The sequence below is a fragment of the Narcine bancroftii genome, chromosome 7 (assembly GCF_036971445.1).
Source record: "Narcine bancroftii isolate sNarBan1 chromosome 7, sNarBan1.hap1, whole genome shotgun sequence".
In the NCBI taxonomy this organism is placed as follows: Eukaryota; Metazoa; Chordata; class Chondrichthyes; order Torpediniformes; family Narcinidae; genus Narcine; species Narcine bancroftii.
Window position 1 is genome coordinate 30430429 of NC_091475.1, and position 17593 is coordinate 30448021.

At 39.8% G+C, this 17593-nt stretch overlaps 1 protein-coding gene across 10 annotated transcripts in view; it reads left to right on the top strand.

Moving 5' to 3' along the window:
* LOC138738684 (uncharacterized protein CXorf38-like) overlaps positions 1-17593 on the top strand; it is a 62742-nt gene that overhangs the window by 20731 nt on the left and 24418 nt on the right. Inside the window, exon 8 of one of the 10 annotated variants that reach the window (XM_069889373.1) lies at positions 10221-10636. The exons of the other annotated variants lie outside the window; for them this stretch is intronic. The gene's annotated coding sequence lies outside the window, so the exon portion shown is untranslated. The remainder of the gene's footprint in view (positions 1-10220; positions 10637-17593) is intronic. 10 annotated transcript variants of the gene reach the window in all.

The following is a 17593-nucleotide window of genomic DNA, read 5'->3' on the forward strand; positions in this document are numbered from 1 at the left end:
CAAATAATTAGTTATACTTCTAAAATAAAAAAGAATCGATTAAATCAGAGTCTTGAATTAGAGAAACAGATTGATGAGTTAGAAAAGGCATTTCATTTTTTTTAACTTTATTTAAAAATTTTCACATGAATTAAACAGAAAAAATTACATTTAAAGAAAAAGGAAAAATAAAGTAATTATTACAGCACAACATTAATGACCTAACTTAAATTAGTCTAACCCCCCCCATATATACAGCCACTAAAAAAAATCTATATATTAAAAAAAAAACCACTCCTCCCCCCAAAATAAAGAGTGAAGAATTAATAAAGTTAATAATATATATAAAAAAACACTCACAGACAAACAAAAAGAAAAATAACAAGTAAAAATACTAATTTAAAAAAAGTTATCAAATCTAAAATATCACACATAAAACATATTTAAGTCAAACTTAATTACTATATACTTAACAAATGGAGTCCACTTCAGCTTATAAAAAGACATCCTATCTTGAATTGAAAAGAATATCTTTTCCATAATTAAACAAGACTTCATCTCTAAATACCACCTATCTAAGAATAATATATTTCTATCTTTCCAAATAAGCGCTATACATTTCTTGGCCACCACTAAGGCTAAATAATTACAAAAAATCTAAAAATCAATTAAGCCTAAATCAATTAATGATTGCATATTCCCTAATAAAAATATATCAGGATCTAATACAACATAGATATATAAACTATTAAAAATAAATTGAATACCTTTCCAAAACTGTTGCAATCAATCACAAAAGTATGTGTAAAAAGAACAAGTTGATTATTATATAATGGCTTAATTACTCTTGAATACTTGTCCAATAAAGGCTCCAATACCACATTTAAATCTCCCCCAATCATCACATTAGAATTTACTTGTCCAAGTAATAAAGACATATCCACAACAAAAGCTGTATCCTCAACATTTGGAGCATAAACATCAAGCAAAGTCCAAGCCTCGTTAAAGATTGTACAATTCAGTTTTAATAATCTTCCACCATTTTTCTCTTCATTCTGTAACGGAAATAGTAGATTCTTGTGCATCAAAATTGCCTCTCCTTTTGCCTTTGAATTAAATGAAGAATATAAAAAAAACTTATCCAACCCATTCACGTTTAAGTTTCACATGTTCCTTATCTGTTAATTAAGTTTCCTGCAAAAAAAAAGCCACATCAACTTTAATTTTTTTTAAGTAAACAAGTATTTTCTTACGCTTAATAATATTATTTAAACCCTGAACATTAAAAGAAGCAAACTTTAATTTAGACCTTTCTTACAACAACACAACAAGAAAAAAAAAGAAAAAAAAACACCAAGAAAAGAAAAAAAAAGACCCCCTCCCCTTATCCCCTCTTAAAACTACAACAAAAAAAAGGAAATTATTTTTTTTATAAAAATAATAAAAAGAAACTTCACTCCTTAATCCAAAAATTAAAAAAAAAAACAGGTAAGAGGTTACAGCTACCTCCTCCTGTCTAAACCACACAATGCGGTAACTCCCACAAAATATTGGGTGTGAGATAACTCACACGTAGCTGACGACTTCTGGAAAATAATGCCCACCCAGTTCCCTCTCCTAACTCCCATTTCACATTAAACTATCATCATTATTTAAATCTTCTCGAGAAAAAAAAAATTTAATCAGCTTTGTCACTCCGACCACCATTGCTTCCATTTCTTCTTGAAATTCGATTCCCATCTTGTGTCTCTACTGTCTTTGGAGACTGTGGAGGACTACGTCGTTCCTGGAATTGCGTGATTGATAACAATTGAGCAAAGTCCATAGCTTTAGGGCTATCAAAAAAATTTGGCTGACATCCATCCTGGAAAATCTTCAATACTGCAGGGTATCTAAATGTTGCTTTATATCCTTTCTTCACAAGATTAAATTCACGTCGTTGAGACATAACTTCTTGACTCAAATCCGGATTTTAAAAAAACACGATTGTTCTGGACCATCAAAGGAGATCTACTTTGTTGTGCATTTCTAATAGCCACATGCAAAATTGTCTCTCTATCATAATAATTTAAACAACGGACCAGAACGGGTCTTGGATTCTCTCCTGGAAAAGGCTTTCTTCTCAGAGCTCGGTGAGCACGTTCCAGTATTAAACCTTCCGGAAACTTATCTTGTCCTAACACTTGTGGAATCCAATCGGTAAAAAATTTTCTTGGATCTGGTCCTTCTATATCTTCTGGCAAGCCAATAATTTTTACATTGTTCCGTCTAGACTGATTCTCCAAATAATCAACCTTTTTCGCTAAATTTTTATTCTGAATTTGTAAAGTTTCAATTGTTTTATTTACGTCTTGTATTTGATCTTGTACCTCAACTATACCTTGGTCACAAACATCATTCGTTTCAAGCTTAAAAGCTCCATAAATCAACCATCTGTTGAGTATTAATATTGTTAGGTCTGCTTTGTTCATGAATGAGTGAGACAAACACCAGGCTGAGTCGAAATCAGGGTTCTTTGTTCTTTATTACCGGATTGTAACACTTGCGACTAACAAGTTAGTCGGAGAATGCATTCTGCCGTTATCAGCAAAATGGTGATTTTTTATACCCTTGGATACATGTTTAGAACATCATCATATCATTACTTGTCCAATGACTAAAACTGTTGCTATCCTTTCCCTGCTAGCTTCCTGCCTCTCAATCCATCAATGTCTCTCTTATCTTGTAAGTACAAGGATGCATTCTGTTACTCCTTAGTACTGGGTGACTCCTTCTCCGGTCCCATCTCATGATGTTTTACCTAACAGGAGTACAAGGACACCTCCCCTTCTTGTTACTGCCCTGTACAGGGTAACTCCCTACACATTCCCATCTCATGATGTTTTACCTTACAATCCCTCCTTTGTCCTCTTTAGAGGACAATCTCGCCCTGACTATGCTACCACCGCGTTACATTATTTCGCCTATTATTGCCAAGCTCTATACGGGTTCTGTTCACAGGGTAGTTCGGCTGGTGGGCGAGGGTTCCCCCAACCCTCCTTTGCGTACACCCCCCATCCGTCACCCCGATCCCATTGCCCGTTTACAAGTTTCATCCCATTTGCCCCCAAGCAAAAAACTAGCTAACCCCCCGTACATTAGTAAATTCCCAAGTTAACATATGGTCTACAATCTAATTCATAATACTTGTTCTACAATCTGATTAATAATGTTTGTGTTACAATCAATGTTATAATATTTGGGTTACAAGCAAGGTTAAAATTATATGTGTAACAATCTAATTCACAATCCCTCCTTCCCATCACATTCCCCTTCAGACTCCAGATCGATCTCAGCAACTTTCTCCGTCTCCTGTAATGTGAGATAGTCTTGCTCCACAGCCTGCACAGCTTGATATTTCGGAGGCAGTTCATCACGGTCAGCAAGGGCTGTCTCTATGGTCCTCGTGACCAGCGTTCGAATGCATGGAATACAACAACAGCCACAAGTGATAAAAATTGATACAGAAATGAACAAACCCAGCAAAAGTTGTCCTAACAATGTGCTCCATCTCCCAAACACTCCCTGTAATCAGGATAAAACAGGATTGGAGACTCCAGACTGGGCTTTTAATTCTTTCGCCAATGCCCTAAGTTTTGTTAACCCCTTAGTGAGTGATCCATCTGGCCCTGTGTTATTAGAGATAGAAGTGCAGCATAGATCTCCAAACATAGCACACACTCCACCTTTCTCTGCCAGGACCATATCAATCGCTATCCTATTCTGAAGTGTCATAAGGGAAGTTTCTGACAGTTGTTGATGTATTGCCTCAACAACGTCCCTGGTCAAATTTGCAAGGCGCTGGACATTATAGTGAATAAGGTTGATCCTATTAACATTTTTATTTACAGTGATGGGAAAAATTGCACTAAAAACAGGAAAGCTTTCAAACCCAGCTGCAATCTCATCGGCTAATTTAAATTCGTCCGGAATATTCCGGGCTTGGCCAATGGCATCAATCCATACCCCATCAGGGTTCCTTCCTCCCGGCCCCAAGAGTCCAACACTCCTCCTTTTTCTCCACAGCCAACTCTCTGTGTGGCGCAATTCTAGGGAATCCTCGTCTCCCTCCTGCATTTTGACAATCAGCACTGGCGCATTAAGGGTTACTAGAGCACACCGACCATCCCAGTTTTGCATGTGCCAGTTGTACAGCACTCTTCCTCCACAAAACTCATCTGTGTAGTCATTCAATCTGCTACAAGTCTCCTTAGTTTCAGATTCATTTTTTTTGTTATGGGACCTCAAAATCATCCCCTGTATATGTTCATGATAACCAGTAACCTGTTTGGCTGCCCTGTCAGGCACCCATGTGGCGTTTTCCCTGCTAATAGTAGGTCGTCTACATACTGAATCAGTGTAACATCTTCCGGGAGCTTTAATTTCATTAGGATTTCGCTAAGGGCCTGATTGAACAGTCCTGGACTGTCCTTATAACCCTGAGGTAATCTAGTGTATGTGTACCGATGTGCTTGGTAAGTGAAAGTGAACCAGTCTTGGCATTCCTCAGCTAATTTCAAGCAGAAGAATGCGTTTGCCAGATCAATGACAGTATAGTATTCGTGCTCCGGACTCAGAGCCCTAAGTGCTACATATGGGTCTGGGACTGGTCTCCCGATAGTCTTGGTAGCCAAGTTAATCTCCCGGAGGTCGTGTACCATCCTCCAGTCTTTTCTACCCTGTTTGGGAACAGGCATGATGGGCGTGTACCACATACTGTCAGGTGCCGCCCTTAAAACCCCTGACTCCATTAACCCTTCTATCGTTCCTTTAATACCCTCCTCCTGACTGGGCGACAAGCGGTATTGTTTTCTCCATATTGGTTTCTGCCCGGGGTTGGCCAATTCTAGAAATACCTCTCCTTTTATTACTCCCACATCATAGGGCCCCGTTGTCCGTATATGTGGACTCAGATTAGAAAGATATTTGTCTGAGTCTCTGTGATCAATATTTTCTCCTTCTATGGCTCGGTCTCTTTCTACTTTCTCATTCACAACCTGGTCCCATGCTTCAATATTCAGTCTGACAAATTTTCCTCCCTCCGAGGTGGAATATCCCGGGATTTCTGTCTGCCTGTATTCACACCCTATCGCTTCCTTTACCATCGGACCCAGCTGTCGAGCGTGATGATCTTTGTCAATACCCAAGGTCACATGAGGCACACTTTCTACTCTTAAGCAGAACCACTCCATTTGTTCTTCTGTCATGACAACCATAGCAGCTATTCCCTCCTTACCTACAAAGATAAATGGACAATGTATCGTTTCTGTCTTCCCTTCTTTTAGAGAGTCCCACCTCTCCTCATATTCCTGGTCCGGGTGGATGGTGTAGTTTAATGTAACATGCATAGGATCTAGTGGATAATGGTAATCCCCATACCGAGGAATACTGGCCCTCCACTCAAAAAACTGCTTAATCAGCCCTGGGCCTGGTTCATCATACAGTAGCCGACTCCAGAAAATACTAACCTCCACAGAGTCTTCTGAAGCGTTAGATGGGGTCATTACTATAAACTGTCCTCCCCTTCTTATTGTATCCCCTGGGTATGTTAACCGAAGGCCCTTCTCAGAACATTGTATGGTTATTCCTAGTTTGGTAAGAATGTCCCTTGCTAATAAATTAATGGGGCAACTTGGCACAACCAGGACAGGCGTTTTAACCCTTTGTCGTCCAAATGTCATGTCGATGTTATCTGTATAGGGCTGTGTTTCCCTTATCCCGGAGAATCCTATTGTAGATAATGTTTTGCCCGAAAATGTGCTCCCTGGGGGTTTTTTAATCACTGTCGTAACTGCTGCCCCTGTGTCAACCATAAATTCAATTTTTTCTCCATTTACCGTCCCCCAAATTTTTGGTGGCTCCCAGGGAGGCGTGATTTTTGATTCTCCAGGGCACCTTCAATAATCAAATTCAGCACCTTCCTCAATATAGTCATTACACTGAGGTGCCTGGACTTGTTGATCACTCTGCCACCCCCCGATTCTCTGGGGCCCATCAATATGTCCACCCCTACCCCTTGCTAGTCCTCTTAAGTTTCCTCCTCTTCCCCGATAGCCTCTAATAGAGGGTAATCTTTTTCCCCTTGCTCTCCCAGCCTCCGGACAGTTCCGCTGGTAGTGTCCAGGATTTTGGCAGTACCAGCATACTGCATGTTCCCCTCTATACATTGTACCTAGCTGTCTTTCCCAACCATTTCTTACTTGGGGTCCCGGATTTATCACTGGCCCCATGACCTGTGGGACTATCTGTTGGGCCGCTAATTTAACCCCTATATGTTCTATGGCTCTCACCAATTTATCGGTTGTCTTGTCCACCTCCTTCTGGGACGCACTTTCTGACTTAGCATGCTCTGATTGACGATGTCGTTTGATTGCATGTGTCAGGTGTCTTTTCCACAAATCCTCTGACATTGTCTCTAATCCCACAATGTCCCTTAATTTTGCTTGAACCGTAGCAGGTAGTCCGTTTATTATCCCATTACGAAAGTGAGCCCTTCCTAAGGGGCTGTGGTCAGGTCTTTCTCCAGTCCCTGTTTCCCATAAGTCCCATGCTCGAGTGAAATACTCGTGTGCAGTCTCTCCTTCCTTTAGTTGAAGGGTTACCAAGGCATCCAAACTATAGGGTGTAGGAAATGTTTCTCTAAGTGCTTCCCAAAATTTATTCCGAAGTGGGTTAAATTCTATTTCATCCCCCAATTTACTGCTTCTTACAATTCTCTCTATTTGCTTCAGGGCCCCTTCTGCCTTTAATTTTATCATGATAGTTCTGACATCAGCGAGTGCTAATTGTTCTTGGCAGGTTTCTCGCTCAAAACAAGAAATCCATGGACTAGCCCCATTACTCAACGGAGGTAGTTTTTTCATAAAACTCTCTAAGTCCATTCGTGACCAGGGTACATATTTTTGAGTTCCCCGTCCCGTGATCAGTAATGGGCATTGATATCTCAATTTTGGGGATTTCTGCTCCTTCTTTACTCTTGGCATGCATTTATTTATCCCACCTTGTTCTGACTCTTCTTCGTCACTGTCACTGTCCCTATCAGCTTCCAATGTCTCAGGGTCAAAGGTATATTGGTCACGTTCATCTCTAAGATAATCTTTTCGGCCATAGTTTAGTTGTTTCACATCTTTCTCTTTTGTTCTAACTATGTCCAAGTAGGCATGTCTATTTTTCTCCCTCCCGAGTCTTTTCCTTTTACTTTCCTCCCATGGTGGATCGTATCTCGTTTCCTCATCTGTACTACACTTTTCGTCCTTTACTCCTATTACCATTCCTTCAGCTTTAATTTCTCCTGACAGTGTTGTAGTTATCTTTTCCACTTCCTTCAATACACCTACCATTAAATCTTTTTGATCCTCACTGATCTGCCCCAGCACATTAATATCTCTGTTTAAGTTTTTAATGTTATCCTGAACCTTTTTCATGTTCCATTTCTGTATCTCTAACTCCTTTTCTATTTTCTTGGACTCCAGAGGGGTCTCTACATCTATTACTCCCCCTTCTATTTTTATTAAAGGGGCCTGTACCTCGTCTGATGTGTCCCTATTCCCGTGGTTCTTGTCACACCCCAGTGTCTCAATATCTGGATATAAGGGACGTGACTCCAGTATCCCATCTGGGGTGTCAGAGAGAGAGAGAGAGAGAGAGAGAGAGAGAGAGAGAGAGAGAGCATAGCGAGAGAAAGAGATAGAGAGGCAGATACACAGAGCACAAGAGATAGAGAGAGAAAATGCCTTGCACTGGCCCCACTGGGAGAAAAGTCTTCAGATTAACACTTTCGTTTCAAAGGTTTTAAAAGGTTCTCATCCTGTGATCACTGGTCTGGATCAGATTGGGTCTCCCACCACTGGGAACTATCACTCCTTCCTTCCCTCCCACCTCGAGTGAGCTACACGTCAGCCCACAATGTCTGCCCTGATCCCGCAATGGTGGGGGTGCGGGAAAAAGGGAGGGAGAGAGGATAAAACAGGATCCCATTTGATGCGGAGCTGGAATTGTGGGCACAAAATTAAAACCAAATTGTATTTCTCTGCCCTGCCCAACCTGGGGATTTCAGGGCAGCACCGCCACAGATTGGGATTGGGAGGGGGAGTGGGTGAGAGAGGAGGGGGGGGAGAAGAGAGAGAGGGGGAGAGAAGAGAGAGGGGGGGAGAGAAGAGAGAGGGGGGAGGGTGAAAGGAGGGAGGGAGAGAGCAAACCCGGACACTTCGTGGCTGGAAACTGGAAACAGGCACTTTTCCTTTCCCTTCTGTGTTTTGTTTCTTCCAGCTTATCTAAGCCTCTACGTTTTAAAATTTTTGTTCCCCTCACCTGTCAGGAACATCTCAGTGCCCCCGGGTAACCAACCCCTCTTCCTCCAGCGGTCTACACATTTTCGGAGCATTTTTTGTTTTTCCAATGCCGCATTACTGGTATTTCGCTCCTCTAATTCCTGATTAATTTCCTTAATAACTTGGTCAAAAGTCTTAGCAGGCAACTGTACAGCCATAGCTGCGGGACCGCTTTCTAATGCCTGTTTTAATTTAGGTTCTTGTCCGTTTAGGGGATCTATGTCAACGAAAATTGCTTTTAAAAATGTCTCCTTGCAAGCTGGATGACTAATATCTTTTAAAAGAACAGTCTCTAAGTCTTGTCCTCCAATTGACTTCAGACTGTCCTGTATACTCTGATTGCTCGTTTTCCACTCTCTGTTTTCCCAAAGGGGTCTGAAAGTTAAATTACAACTAGAAAACCAAATATTTGGGCTATACTTTTGTCCTGTTTCCCTGTACCAATCTATGAATTTACGTAACTTTATCTCCTTGGTGATGTTGGGAATACCCTCATTTAACTTATCAAAAGTATTTCGAATAAACTGGGTGTCTCTTAGGAGTTTGTCAACTTTTTCATTAATATCTCCTACCTGATCCGGACACAGCTGTCGCAGCCTTCTGTCGTCGTTCTTGTTCACCAGGCAGGCGTCCCTGAGTACTTTTTTTTGTTGTCTCAAGGTCTCTAGTGTCTGCTGTGGTATTCCACCACGGCGAATTGGGGAAATAAATTCTTAACTTCTCAAGTGTACAGACATTATCATACCTACCGGACATTTATAAGTCAGTCTCTCAGATACAATTGAGGCCAATAAGCCTGAACCTTTGTTTTCTTTCAAAGCCCAACCTTCACGTGGGAGATTTCTCCTCTTAATAACCAGTTTAGGGCAGAAAACTCAGGTCCTCAATTGTTTATAGACCACCTTCTCACTCTATTGGACTTTGCAACGACACAATAAAGACTTTTAAACTCTAGTAGTTTCTTGCGAAGCACTTAATAAATGTCATTCAAACACCTTAAGGACTTTTATCTTGTCTGTAATCACTTACGTGTTACAATCCTGGCATGCGACCTTCAATTGTGGTCGTCTAATTTGTCCGATCTCCAGTTCTTACTGACAATCATAAAGATTTAAAAAAAAAAGATAATTTTGTTAAAACAGGCTTCTCTGGACCTTTTTATCAGCCGGCTGTGATGATTGTCAGAAAAAACAGAAACCGTCGTCCAGTGTTCACTCACCCATCACGTCGGGGTCACCAAATTGTTAGGTCTGCTTTGTTCATGAATGAGTGAGACAAACACCAGGCTGAGTCGAAATCAGGGTTCTTTGTTCTTTATTACCGGATTGTAACACTTGCGACTAACAAGTTAGTCGGAGAATGCATTCTGCCGTTATCAGCAAAATGGTGATTTTTTATACCCTTGGATACATGTTTAGAACATCATCATATCATTACTTGTCCAATGACTAAAACTGTTGCTATCCTTTCCCTGCTAGCTTCCTGCCTCTCAATCCATCAATGTCTCTCTTATCTTGTAAGTACAAGGATGCATTCTGTTACTCCTTAGTACTGGGTGACTCCTTCTCCGGTCCCATCTCATGATGTTTTACCTAACAGGAGTACAAGGACACCTCCCCTTCTTGTTACTGCCCTGTACAGGGTAACTCCCTACACATTCCCATCTCATGATGTTTTACCTTACAATATCCACCAAGGTATTAACTTGAACCAAAGATTTACCTAACTCTTTGATTGAAGAAGATAACTTAAATTCAAGATTCTTGATAAGCATATCAACTGGAATAGATTCAGGTACAATAGGATCCTGCTGTATCTGAGTAACCAGAGGGTCTTCTAATCCTTCCCTTAGTTTAACTGCTTTCCTTGCAGTATGACTCCGTGTAGAAACCCCTGCCACAACCTCCTCAGCAGCATCAGAAGACTGATAGTCAGGGTTATCCTTAACCCATATTACATCAAAAGCCTTCATTACATCAAGATTTGTTGAAGTCTTCATAACTGGTGGTGCATTTCGCAGCGCCACCGCTATATCAATCAGTGGACGTCTCTTTAAAGTCGGGTCTTCAGCTGGCGGCGTCCCAGCTGTTCCAACTGTCAAAGGTTCAGTGACAGTGCTCATAGCGGGCGTTGATTGAAATACACGCGTCTGGCTAGCCCTTTGTTCCAAAGGCTGCCGGGCGCCATCTTTAAAGAACCCTACCGGTACAGAGCGGAGCTCCTTTGCCGAATCCTGCACTTCTCCTCTTGGATCCATTCCACGCTGAGTCCTGGCTTCTTGTAAACAGGTAGGCTCAGATAACTTCGGGAAATGTAATTTCTTAGCGATCTGTTGCTGTTTTCTTTTACTTTTTTTCAGCAATTATACCATTAGAAGCTAGTTCAGCACCTCTAACTATTTATAAATTTTTTAGAAAGTTTTAACGGGCACTTATAGACAAAACAATAACAAAGAGTCAGGAGAGGACTGGAAGGCACGTCTATTCCTTACACCATCTTGCCACGCCCCCCCCCCCCCACCAGAAAAGGCATTTCATAAAGATGCTACAGAAGATCAGAAAATAGAATTATCTAGGTTGAAATTGGAATATAATACTTTGCAATCTTATCAAGTTGAATATGTGATTAATAGGACTAAACAATGATATTACGAATGGGGAGAGAAAGCACATAAGGTATTAGTGTGGCAATTAAAGAAAGAACAGATATCGAGGACTATTAATGCTGTTAGACGGAATTCTCTTATTACTTATAAACCTCATGAGATTAATGATGAAATTTATTCATTTTATAAAAAGTTATATACATCTGAAGGAAAACAAGAAACTGGATCAATTGATCTTTTTTTATCACAGTTGAATTTACCTATATTAGAGGATGCAGATATACAGGAGTTAGAAGAACCATTTACTGATTCGGAAATTAAAATGGCTATGCTTGAAATGCCAAATGGTAAATCGCCTGGTGATGATGGATTTTCGGTTGAATTTTATAAAATTTTTAATAATGATTTATCTACAGTGTTTGGGGATATATTACGTCAAGTTGGAGAACATTATGAATTACCTGAGTCTTGTTCTAGTGCTTTAATTACAGTAATTCCTAAAAAAGATAGAGATCCTTTGAAGGTACCTTCATATAGACCAATTTCATTGTTAAAGGTAGATTATAAAATAATAGCTAAAATATTAGCGAATAGATTGGCTAAATTTTTACCCAAGTTGATTCATATTGATCAAACAGGTTTTATAAAGAATAGATATGCTTCACATAATATTTTGCGTGTGATTAGTTTGATTAATAGATTTTGACAATCGATGGTGATATCCTTAGATGCAGAAAAAGCATTTGATAGAGTAGAATGGAATTTTTTGTTTAAAGTTTTAGAGAAATTTAAGTTTGGTCCTTCTTTTATTGGTTGGATTAGGGCTCTATATAGTAAACCGGTAGCTAGAGTATTGACGAATGGTTTGATTTCGGAATCTTTTAAGTTAACTCGATAAACTTGTCAAGATTGTCCTTTATCACCAGCTTTGTTTGCATTAGTGATTGAACCTTTAGCACAGCTGATAAGACAAAATACACAGATGCAAGGTATGAAAGTTTTAGATGAGGAGTATAAAATTAATTTATTTGCTGATGATGTATTGGTGTATTTAATAAACCCAGCTCAGTCACTTTTGCACTTGAAGGAATGTTTAATACAATATGGATGTCTTTCTGGATATAAAATTAATTGGGGAAAAAAGTGAAATATTACCAGTAAGTGAAGGAGATTATTCAGTTTATAAGAATATTATTAATTTGAAGTGGACTGATTGAATTAAATATCTGGGTATAATTTTGAATGTTAATTATCAATCTTTATATAAATTAAATTATGCTCCGTTAATGAAAAAAATTAAAACTGATTTGATTAAATGGAAAGATTTACCTATTAATTTAATGGGTAGGATAAATACAATTAAGATTAATATCTTTCCATGTATACAATATTTGTTTCAATCTATTCCGTATTTACTTGATAAAAAAAATTTTCTAGATTTGAATAAAATGGTTAGGGAGTTTTTATGGAGGGGTAAATTTTCGAGAGTAGCTTTGAATGAATTAACTTGGAAATATGAGTTAGGGGGACTACATTTACCACATTTTCAAAATTATTATGAAGCAGCCCAACTTAAATTTATTAGTTCATTGATGGATTTGGTACGGCCTCCTCGTTGGGCTAAAATTGAGATGGCAAGTATTTCTGAATTTGAAATGCATCAATTTTTGTTTAGGTGGAATATAAATTTGTTACAACAATATAATGTGCCTATACTAAAACATTTAATGAAGTTATGGATAAAGAAAAATAAAATTATAGGCTCTAGGGGTAAATTATTGGCTTTGACTCTGTTGTATAATAATCAACTTATTTCTTTTTCAATACATAATCAAAGTTTATTGCATTGGAGATTTAAAGGTGTGAAAAATTTGGGAGATTGTTTTAAAGAGGGTAAGTTTTTATCTTTTAATCAGATGAGAGAAGATTTTGGTATTGATAAGAACTCTATTTATTTATTATCAAATTCAATCTTTGGTAAAATGTATGTTTGGTAGAGATATGATTTTACCTAAAATGACTAAATTTGAGACTTTCCTTATGAAGGTACCAGAGAAGGGTTAATATTTCATATGTGTATCAAATGTTACAGGATGGTATGGATAAAAAGGGTTAGGATAGATTCAAAATTAAATGGGAAGCGGATATTGGTTTTATTTTTTCTGAAGAGGATTGGTTAGATATCTGTTATGATAGTGTAACTAGATTGATAAATGCACATTATGCAATGATTAATTACAATTTTTTACATCAATTATATTTGACACCTGAAAAATTTTTAAAAATATGGTTTTCATGAATCAGATTTGTGTTTTAGATGTGGTGATATGGTTGGAACTTTTTTTCATGCTGTTTGGTTATGTATACATATACAATCTTTTTGGAAGAAAATTCAATCTTTTTTAGAATACCTGTATAAGATTAAAATAGTTTTAGATACAACAGTATTTTTATTGGGTAGTTTGCAACCTCTGAAAGGTTTGGGATTAGACAAGTTTCAGCTTGCTTTTGTATATTTAGCTTTATCCATAGCGAAAAAATGTATTGCTAGTACGTGGAAAGATACAAATATGATTGATATTAAAAGATGTCATAATGAGATGAAATATTGTTTAATAATGGAAAAAATTATGTATGTTTCATGTGATAATTATAATTTTTTTATTAATAAGTGGTTGTTATACTCAGAATATTTACATTTCAATTTATATTGATTAGATTTTAATATGTATATTTAACTTTTTCTTTAATATTCTTTTCTTTTTTTCCTTTTTTTTCTATATATAAAAAATGTTTATGTTTAATTGCTGCAAATATGTCATATATTATTTGTTTTTTGAACAAATAAATAAAGTTTAAAAAAAATATAGCCAGTCAGCAGAGAATAAACCAATTACTGACAAGTAAATTTATGAAAATTAACTAGAAATTTAAAAAGTGACTCAGCAGTGAAACATGAAAGTCTGCAGACACGTTGATTATAGTGAAAACACAATGCTGGAGAAACTCAGCAATCATACTCTGTACTTTATATAGTAACGTTTCGGGCCAGAGCTCTTCATCAAGGTATGAGCAAAATATAGGCAGGTGTCTGAATAAAATGGTCGGGTGGGAAGAGGCTGGAGAAGCACAGGCCCACAGCCAAGAGGTAATTGATGAATAAGGGAGGGAGGGCACAAGAGAAAACAGGGTGGGGGAGTCTCCATTGCATGTACTCCCATAATGAAGCCTTCGATTCCAGATCATCTGAGATGTCCTCCTTAATAAAAAAGTGGTTTCCCCACTACAATCATCAACTCAGCCCACCCACAACTCTCCATTTCCCACACAACTGCCCTGGTCTGCTGTCTCCCGATATGCAACAAGAACATGATTTACCTTGCCCTCACCTATATCCCAGCAGCCTCCACATTCAATATATTACCATCCACAATTTGCATCACCTAAATGATCCACCACTAGACACATCTTCCCTTCTCCTCCCCCTTCACCTCTGTCAGGACCGCTCCCTCTATGGCTCCCTCGTCTATTCAACCCAGTGCCACACTTGCTCCACACCTCTTCTCTCACCACCATTTGAGGCGCCAAACAGTCCCTCCAAGTGAAGCAACACTTCACTTGTGAGTCTGTGGGAATCATTTACTGCATCCAGTGCTTCAGTTGTGGCTTTCTCTACATCAGAAAGACTGAAAGCAGACTGGGAGCTTGCTTCGCTAAGTACCTTTGCTCTGTCCGAATCAATCTTGGGGATCTCCCAGTGACCATCCATTTCATCGCTCCATTCCCATGCCAACATGTCTGGCTGTGGTCTCGTAGACTGCCAAACCAGGGCCACCTGTAAATTGGAGGAGCAACACCTAATATTCTGTCTGGGGGCACTCCAACTGAATGACATTAACATCGCCTTCTCCAGTTTCTGCTAGCCCATTCCCTGTTCTCCCTCTCTTCCCTTTCCCTCTGTCTCCTTTTCTCCAGCTCTCTACCCCCTTTCATCTCCATTCACAGAGCTATCCTCCCTCCCTGTTTTCTCTTGTGCCATCCCTCCCTTATTCACCCATTACCCCTTGACTGTGGGCCTGTGCTCCTCCACCTATCCCCGTGTCCCAGTAGCACTATTTTATTTCAGACTCCTCCCTAAATTTTGCTCATATCTTGATGAAAGGCTCAGGCCTGAAGCATTAGTTGTTTATGTTTATCTTTGCTATTTAAATTAGGTTGTGTGACTTGCTGAGTTTCTCCAGCATGGTGTTTTTACTAAAATGATACAGCAGCCTGGTCTTATCCCACTTAGTGACACAATAGGAGACAGTTTTCTTGATTAAAAACTTTTTAATTAAATTGCTTGAGGAAAATTGTGAAGGTTTTCTTGAAGTGAAAAATATTCTAGGAAATGAAAAATATTTCTTTTTTTTATGGAATGAATTGCCTGGAAGTTAATAATATGCCTGTGTGATATTATTGAGAAACATTTGAGATTAAAAAAAAATAACATTGATATAATCACAAGTTGTAAGACTCAATGTGACCTTGTTTTTTCCTGCACTGACGCCATGCATCTTATTTGAGTCAATGTTTGGTCGATTATTTGGTGGTTGGGTATCCTCTAGAAATTTGACACCCGATTGCAGAATCAACATTCTCATAGCTCAGAAACAGAAAAAAATAAAAGTTCTAAGAACATTTGTGTATGAAAACGATGTTTTGATAGCAACTCTTCATCAGAATGGTACTAGTTACACTTGCAGTGGGGGGAAAAAAACAGAACTAGAGAAGGGAAATAGGAAAAGAATCATCCAAAAAAGTGCTTAAGTGTAAAATAGAAGAGAGGAGAGTCACGAGACATGATTCTGAGTTCCCAAAATGAAGCAAGTGAAAATAGTCAAAATACAGCTAGAAAAATGACAGAAAAGTGGCAGGAAAAACGGATAGATGTTAAAAATGTATAGATATGGGGAAATGTGTGTTTTTTTAAAAAAAAAGACGATTCACAAAAAAAGACAACAGCACGAAGACCAGGAGAGGCAGCCTCGTGGCAAATAAAATGGTGGAGCCTGCTTGAGGCACCTGCGTGAAGAAAAGAGCGGCCTACCTGTGCAGGCTGCTGAGTTGTAAGACAACAGGACCCGCTCTTTGGTGGGCCCAGGGAAGAGTTCAGGCATCACTGTGTCACTGTGGAAGAGCCAATACCTGCAAGTTGAGGTGAGACCTGTGGGAGCAGACAGGAATGGCCTGAGAGAGGCAGCAAGAGTGAAACCATCAGAGAGGAGACTTTGCTGGCGACCACGGAGTAGCCCCGCAAGTAGTGCAAGTGATGAGGTGGCAGGCGGCAGCATTGAGAGTGGCTGCGGTGGCAGCAACAGCAATGAGAGCAGAGCTGGGAGTAGTGACAATGGTGGGAATGGGCCTCGCGGGCGGCGGCAAGAGTATGTGGAGAGGGGCGGCGCAGGAGAGACTGTGGAGGAGGTGGACGACCTAGACTGTGTACTCTGAGGCGGGGGTGGCGCCGGGAGATCGGCTTTGCCTGCATCCCAGAGGCAGCAGAAGCTACAAGGTGGCAGTGGTGCCAAGGTCAGCAGCGATGACAGCAGTGTCGGGAGCAACACAGAGGGAGAAGGGAAGAGCGGTCGACTGGGAGGTCCATAATCATGGGCAGGATGGAAGAGAATGGGGAGGAGAGAAGGAGAGGGCTCAGAGCCCTCCATGGAAAACATTATGAGGGAAATGGAGGCGGTGGTTGAGGCCTCCAAGAAGACGAAGAAATGTTTTAAGAGTTGATAGCAAAAATATGGGAATTCAGAAGGCCCATGGGGGAGGTATCTGAAGTGGGGGTCAATAGGATGGAGAACAGTGTAGAAAGGTTAGAGAATGAGAGATGTGGGGGTAAAGGACAGACAAAAGCCTTGGGATAAACTAGATATGCTAGTAATCCTTAAAAGGAGAAATAATATAAAAATTGTACGACTTGAAGAGGGAAAGGAGGGGAAATACCCCATTCCATTTTTTAAAGGGTGGATCCCTGAGATATTGGAAATGGAAAGGGTGGGTGAGGGCATATATCTCTTTTAGTCCTTTTAAGACTCCAGGGAATACCAAGATAGAACAAATCCTGTATGAGGTGGAGGTGGGCGCGAAGCAAAGGGGAGGCCCTTTAGAAGTTGGTGGGGGGGGATGTTCTTTGTTTTATCTAGGATAGAAGTGTAGAACTTGTAAAAAGTCAGAAGGAATTTGATACGGCAAAAAAACTTTAAAAAAAAAAAATAATAAAATAAAGGTATTGGGTTCACATTACTATATCTTTGGCTTGGCTTCGCGGACGAAGATTTATGGAGGGGGTAAAAAGTCCACGTCAGCTGCAGGCTCGTTTGTGGCTGACCAGTCCGATGCGGGACAGGCAGACACGATTGCAGCGGTTGCAAGGGAAAATTGGTTGGTTGGGGTTGGGTGTTGGGTTTTTCCTCCTTTGCCTTTTGTCAGTGAGGTGGGCTCTGCGGTCTTCTTCAAAGGAGGCTGCTGCCCGCCAAACTGTGAGGCGCCAAGATGCACGGTTTGAGGCGTTATCAGCCCACTGGCGGTGGTCAATGTGGCAGGCACCAAGAGATTTCTTTAGGCAGTCCTTGTACCTTTTCTTTGGTGCACCTCT